At 40.5% G+C, this 6,133-nt stretch overlaps 1 long non-coding RNA gene across 1 annotated transcript; it reads left to right on the forward strand.

The window, feature by feature from the left end:
- The first annotated feature begins 2,908 nt into the window (after positions 1–2,908).
- LOC136182982 (uncharacterized) lies at positions 2,909–3,509 on the forward strand. Its single transcript, XR_010668822.1, has 2 exons — positions 2,909–3,268; positions 3,359–3,509. It is a non-coding gene; the product is annotated as an uncharacterized lncRNA (long non-coding RNA).
- Positions 3,510–6,133: the final 2,624 nt, after the last annotated feature.

A 6,133-nucleotide genomic window follows, 5' to 3' on the forward strand; every position in this document is an offset into this window, starting at 1 on the left:
TAATGGTCTTATAATGAGATGACTTTAATATACAGCATGTTTCTGCATGAGTAAAGCAGAAAAGCATCAGCTGACTGGAGGCTGAAAGACAGCTTCTCTTCTTTAGGGTTCACCTCCGTTTCCAGACTAAACAAGCCTATTTTTGCAGAAAACAATGTATAGCAGAGGAATGTAGAATACATGTGCACAAAAACAAATACTGTACACACACCCACACACACACACACACACACACACACACACACACACACACATACATTGGCTACACACATGCACCAAAGTTGCTGTAGTGGATGGTAGACCACGGAGTGTAGGCAGACAGCCAGTGAGTCAAAATGAGGCCCAAAGTAACCACTCTGAAATGAACGCTTTAGAGGACAGCCAAACCACGACATCAAAGGCACTACACAGAGAGTGAGAGAAACTAGACACTGAATCCAAACAGTTGTTAGCCATGTTGTGTGCAAACTACGGCTTTCTAGAAAAGGAAGAAAAAAAACTCCACTTTTTAATTTTGTTGGGAAAGTCCAAGAGGAAAAGTGTTTGGGTTGTACGTCTGTACAGGAAAAATGTAAGTGTAATTAATCATAATAAAGAGCAGGAGATTTCCAGCTCCTTCTAATGGATGCAGAGGTCATTTGTTTTAACTAATAAAATCCTGTTAGGTAATGTTTAACAGTTGACTATGCCTCAAGAGTTCAAGTGAGGTCTTCAAAAAGTATTTTTTTTAAATCCATAATACTATTTCCATTTTACATTCCACTAATGTGAAAATGCATTTTTGGCACTTTTCTTCGTTTACATGATTTATTTGAATGATGCTGGTTTCCAACATTAACAAAGCAATTAGTAGATGTATAACGGTGTTTAATATGTTTCTCAAGGCCTTTTATTTTTCTCTGTTAGTATGTTGAGCCTCTTCTTTCCAAGAGACTTTTATGGTCTGACTTTTTTCAGCCAACTCTTTGTCCATGGGGATTGTTTTCTGTAAATAGAAACTGTCACCAGCTAACAGTAGCTGCTATGGATACTTGGAATATAATCACAGTCACTGGAAGGAACTAAACACAACTTGGCAGGTCCAACAAATGTTAAGGATGATAGTGGGAAATATTACTCAGGGACATCTCAGGGGTTGAGTTTATGTTTGAAACATGAAACAGTTTACATGTCAAAACACTTGTTAGGGAGGTTGGAGAGTAGAAATTACGCAACCTATTTCACTAATGGACACAAGACTAACCTGAAACAATCAGCTTATTTTCTCTTATATAACGGTTAAGCAAAGGGGATCTTCAGCTCAATAAACATCACAAGAGTAACCAAAACTCTCAACCTCTGACATTTCATAGACCGTATAAAACATGGACGTAGTCTCAGTGACATCACCTATTGGTTTCTGAAGAGGAGTTATGAAGCTCAATAATGGCTACAAATAAGCAAAGAGACAAGGTGTAAGACTCCTGGTAAACAGCAACAACTTGTCCAATCGTCACTTAAATCAGTCAAGCCTTATATTATGTCTAAGCCAAACTCTTAGGGCTCTGTAAGGGTGTTGGTCTAGATTTTGGTAATTAGTAAGTCAGTTATTGGCGCACAATCTGTGTGCAGAGCCAGGCGCAGAGCGCAAAGAAGTTGGATTAAGTTGCTTGGTTACACATAGGTGTGTTTTGGGTGAAACATGAATCAAACCTATCAGAGTGTCAGCTCTCATTCCCTTTAAGAGCCAATGAGGGAATGGAGATTGGTTTAAGAATAAAGACTGAAATTCCCTGTGTAAATACCAACCCACCAGCCCGATCATTTCACTGCTGTCATTGTGCCGCTGAACACACAGAACACACACAGGCTGTATGAAGTATGATGATGGCGGATTGAAGTTATACAGTATTTAACTGAAGCGTTCCTTTTACCCCAGAAACTATCAAAATGACATGGCGAATATTTCCGCATGAAGCACAAATGCATTTCCTCATTAATTACTAAAATCTCCTGACATGACGAAAGATCCAACATGATCTATGTTAAGTAATGTTCTGTGAGCTTAACATCAAAGGCTGTAAAAATGTATGTACTTAACTTTCTCTGCTGGAATCCTCGGCTGTGTTCTTGCATGCGTGAGTAATGGACAGACTGTATTAATATCTGTATGTAGGTGGCACTTATAGTTATGTACAATGTTAATTTCAAATCCAACTCTGTTGCATGAGAGTATGTGAATGAATGAGCTTCTGCATGTGTATTATACAGCACATGAGGAGAGCTTGAAAACAAACAGAAACAGAAACCCTCCCTCTCCCCGCACTCTATTCCATTAAAAAGCCCTATTTGAATTCATCAGCAAATGCAATGGTTTTAAACTGTGTAGTAGACGCACTGTTGTGAGAGTAGACGTGCGTTGTGAACTTACCAATGTTTGCCCATCTGTCTAATCCTGTAAATAGCAGGAACATACTGCCCCTCAGATTTTAGATCAGGTTTTAGGTGGTCTAATTCATGGTTGTTTTCTGCGTCCTCAAGATAGGAATGCACCAGCTTTGCATCTTGCCACAGCTCATTTTATGACAAACACACACTGGGCGCTAACGGGAGCGCACATTTATTTGCTTTATAAACAACGTGAGCAACCGGTGTTAAAACTGCAACTGCATCAGGTGGAAAGCGAAGAATTGTTACATACAATTCACAAATAAAGAAAAGAACTATGGAGACCAAAACTGCTATATGAGCAAGGCTGTAAACATATTTATTTTTGCCGTAAAAATGGGCTTTTTAACAGGTGACCAATGGGGATTCCTTGGTTTCTGGACCAAGCCTCAAGTGGACACTCAAGGAACTGCATTCTTTCCCTACTTTTTTCCACTTGCCATTTCTACAAGATTTCTCCTGAAGTCCACTGTCATCTCCACAGTCTTGAGCCGGTTCAGCTCCACATGGTTCTGACTGCACCAGAGAGCCAGCTGTTCCACCTCCCGTCTGTAGGCAGACTCGTGTCCGTCCTGGATGAGACAATAAATAGTTTATCCATAGAATATCTATAATTGTCATGATTCACATCATGGCAGCCCTTCCTTCCCCTTTTGTTGTGTTGTTTGTCATTCCCTGTCTGTTTAATCCTCATGTGTCTCTCCCCTGTCGGTGTGAGTTTGGTGGGCGGGGCTCATGTTCTCAGGCGGCGCCAGGTGCAGCTAGTTGGTCATCAGGATCTCGACTACAAAGACTTGCTTCTGCTTCACCTCGGCGGCAGATTGTTTCACCTGCTCGCATGGTATTGTACTCTCTTGGCTTCTCTGGATTCTAGTACTCTTTGTGATAGCTTGTGTAGCTAACCCCGTTTTTCTTCTCTGCCTTGCGCCAGATTGCTGTTTGTGTTTTTTGCTTCACCTCACCTGTGCTTTTTGGACACCACTCTGGGATCACGGACACTGCCACTGGGAACCTCGCACTACCCCTCCTCCTTGCACCTTTTGAGGTCACTTTTGAAATAAACCTTTTTGTTATGAACTTGATCCTGCCTATCTGAGTCATGCTTTTGGGTCCAGAATTTGTACTAACCATAACAATAATGATGTTTAGCAATCAATCCCAGGTGGAGAAAAATTATACTGGTAGCTGAAGAGGGCAGGATATTACTCTTATATAGGCTATATATTATCTTTACTATGGTATAGTTATCTCCCAGCCCTCTCGGTTTCAATTAATGTACCAGACACACTATTGGCGTTTGTCCTTCCTTCAGAAATGACATTCAGAAACTACATGTTTAGGAATGGTTGAAACATTTGTGAAGTTGTAAATGCCAAAACAAAAGATGCCACTGGGCAAAAAAAACAAAACACTGTCAGATAATATAGTGAATCTGTCCATGCACTTCTCGCCCACAATCCTTGAGGGAGAATCATGTTTCTTTGAAAGCTTTCCTGCTGTTCCAGAAATGTCCAAGTTCCTGCTGCCTGCAGTCTGAGCGCTCCCTGAACTGTGAGGTCAGTGGGAGGGAAAGGTGGTTCAGGGTTGGAGCCAAAGCCAGAGACAAGCAAGAGGCCAGAGCATTATGAAACACACAAACACACAGCTGTGTGTGGACAGCCTCCCACTGTTCTTGTCGATCCACCACAACAGCTCACTAATCCCTCTTAGATCTGCTCATCAGGGCCAGACAGTGCCCATCCAGTGGCGCTGCCGCATCTGGTGGAACCAAGCAGCGGAATAATCTTGGCTTACAGCCAGAGCAGAATAGAGCATGGGGGGCCATGAGGCGGGAGTACTGGGGGCCCTCAACAGATCCCCCACTGCCCCATCACTCCTCTTAGTCTCACTTACAGAGGGTAACCATAAAAAAGGAAGGCTGTTTGAAGACACATGGTCCCCGAGCACATTAGTTTTAGTTTCACATGATCAGCTTAGAAGACATTTGACACCTTTCTTAATGAAGTAAAAGTGTGTGTCCAATTTCTATTTCTTATTAGATTAAAATAAGTAAAATAAACAATAAAGGGTAATAAAAACCCACAACCCCCTGAAATAACAAATGTGTTTAAACCAATAAATTCTTTACTAGATTAGGTTCAAGAGGATTTGTATGGATTCCTCAGACTCAGCAGCTCTAATAAAAGTAAAAAGCTGAATAAGGCTGCAGAGTTCAGTATCACTTAACCCAGATGTACAGGTCAGTGGGATCGTGTTTCTTTTTACTTAACAATGAAATGAGTGTCTTTCCTTATGTTAAAATGTTGATTTATGTTATGAAATCAGATATTCTACACACTATTCTGATAGCGCTACAATTCTGGGGGAGGGTTCTCTTATACCGAACAGGTTATGAAAATGTTCATACCTCGAAGGAGTAAGTTTGTAAAGGAAACATCACCTTTGTTTCAAGACACAAATGCCAAAACAGCAGTCCTCGAACAACTAGATTACCTCATGATTATTTTGCCTTTTTTCCTCTGCATGACCTTTCTTTAACTAAAACATGGTTCATACATGCTAAACATTCAGTCTATGATGATGCTGATGAGTGCATCTAGATTATGTGATCAATAAATATAGTAAAGAAGCTTAAGGCTATTCAATCATTCAAATCTTTAATGGAGGTCACCTCAGTATTCTGGATTTAATTTAAAAATGCTAGATGACTTGATTCAGACTTTTTCTGGACATAAGGCAACAATTAAATTTCCCTTGAGAGAAGAAGTAAATCCAGGGAACGTGCCATAAAACTACTGTTAAAGCATACGGCTGAGGTGGATGTTATTGAAAAGGATACATTACAAGGTTGACCTAAGGTCAGGGCTCATTCTCCTGCTGGGGACAAGCTAACGGCAGAGCAATGGGTGGAAACAGCTGTCTGCATGTTTTTTCTCTCTGCACATGAGCACCACCTTAGTTACCCTGCACACCCCCTTTTCAAACACGCCCACTACCATAACACTAACTATGTACTTCACTTACTCCAGGAATGTTACAGAGCTATGCAGGCCTCTCCAGAGATATGTACTGCAGGAGATCATTTTATCAACATGCTGATGTGAGTAGGGTCAAGGCCACTCGTGATTTACGTAGTAATGAGACTTGGGTTACACTGTGTGGTTACACCAAAGAGGACTTGTCGCTCACTGCCATCTGTTTTTGAGAGTGTGAATGAGCAAACATAAGAGCACTTAGTATAGAATATAAAAATGCAGTCCATTAACTCACAACAGTAGACAAAGTAAACTACATGCTGATCAGGCCTGGTCAGAATATTTTAAGACTTAATTTTATCAGTAAAGAAAATGATTCATTGCATTATCTGGATTCCAGACGACTTGAAGCCTAAATGAGAAGCTCAAAATATCCTACATTTGGCTGCATCTTTACCAAGATTTAATGTTTTGATAATCTCTAGAAAAGAAATCTGCCCCAAAAGGAATGTTAAGAAATAAGGGGAATTAAAGGGGCCCAACGTAGAACCTTGAGGCACACCTCAAAAGTGCAACTGTACTATATTTGTCTTGAAGGTGTCCGTCTATTTTCTATTATTTTACATACATAAAGACCTAACAAAAAATAATAATATCTGGTCTAATTTAACAAATATTGATTAGAAATAAAAATGTATCTAGGGCGCGCTGGTGGCGCAATGGTTAGGGTG

Source organism: Labrus bergylta, chromosome 16 (assembly GCF_963930695.1).
Source record: "Labrus bergylta chromosome 16, fLabBer1.1, whole genome shotgun sequence".
NCBI lineage: Eukaryota > Metazoa > Chordata > Actinopteri > Labriformes > Labridae > Labrus > Labrus bergylta.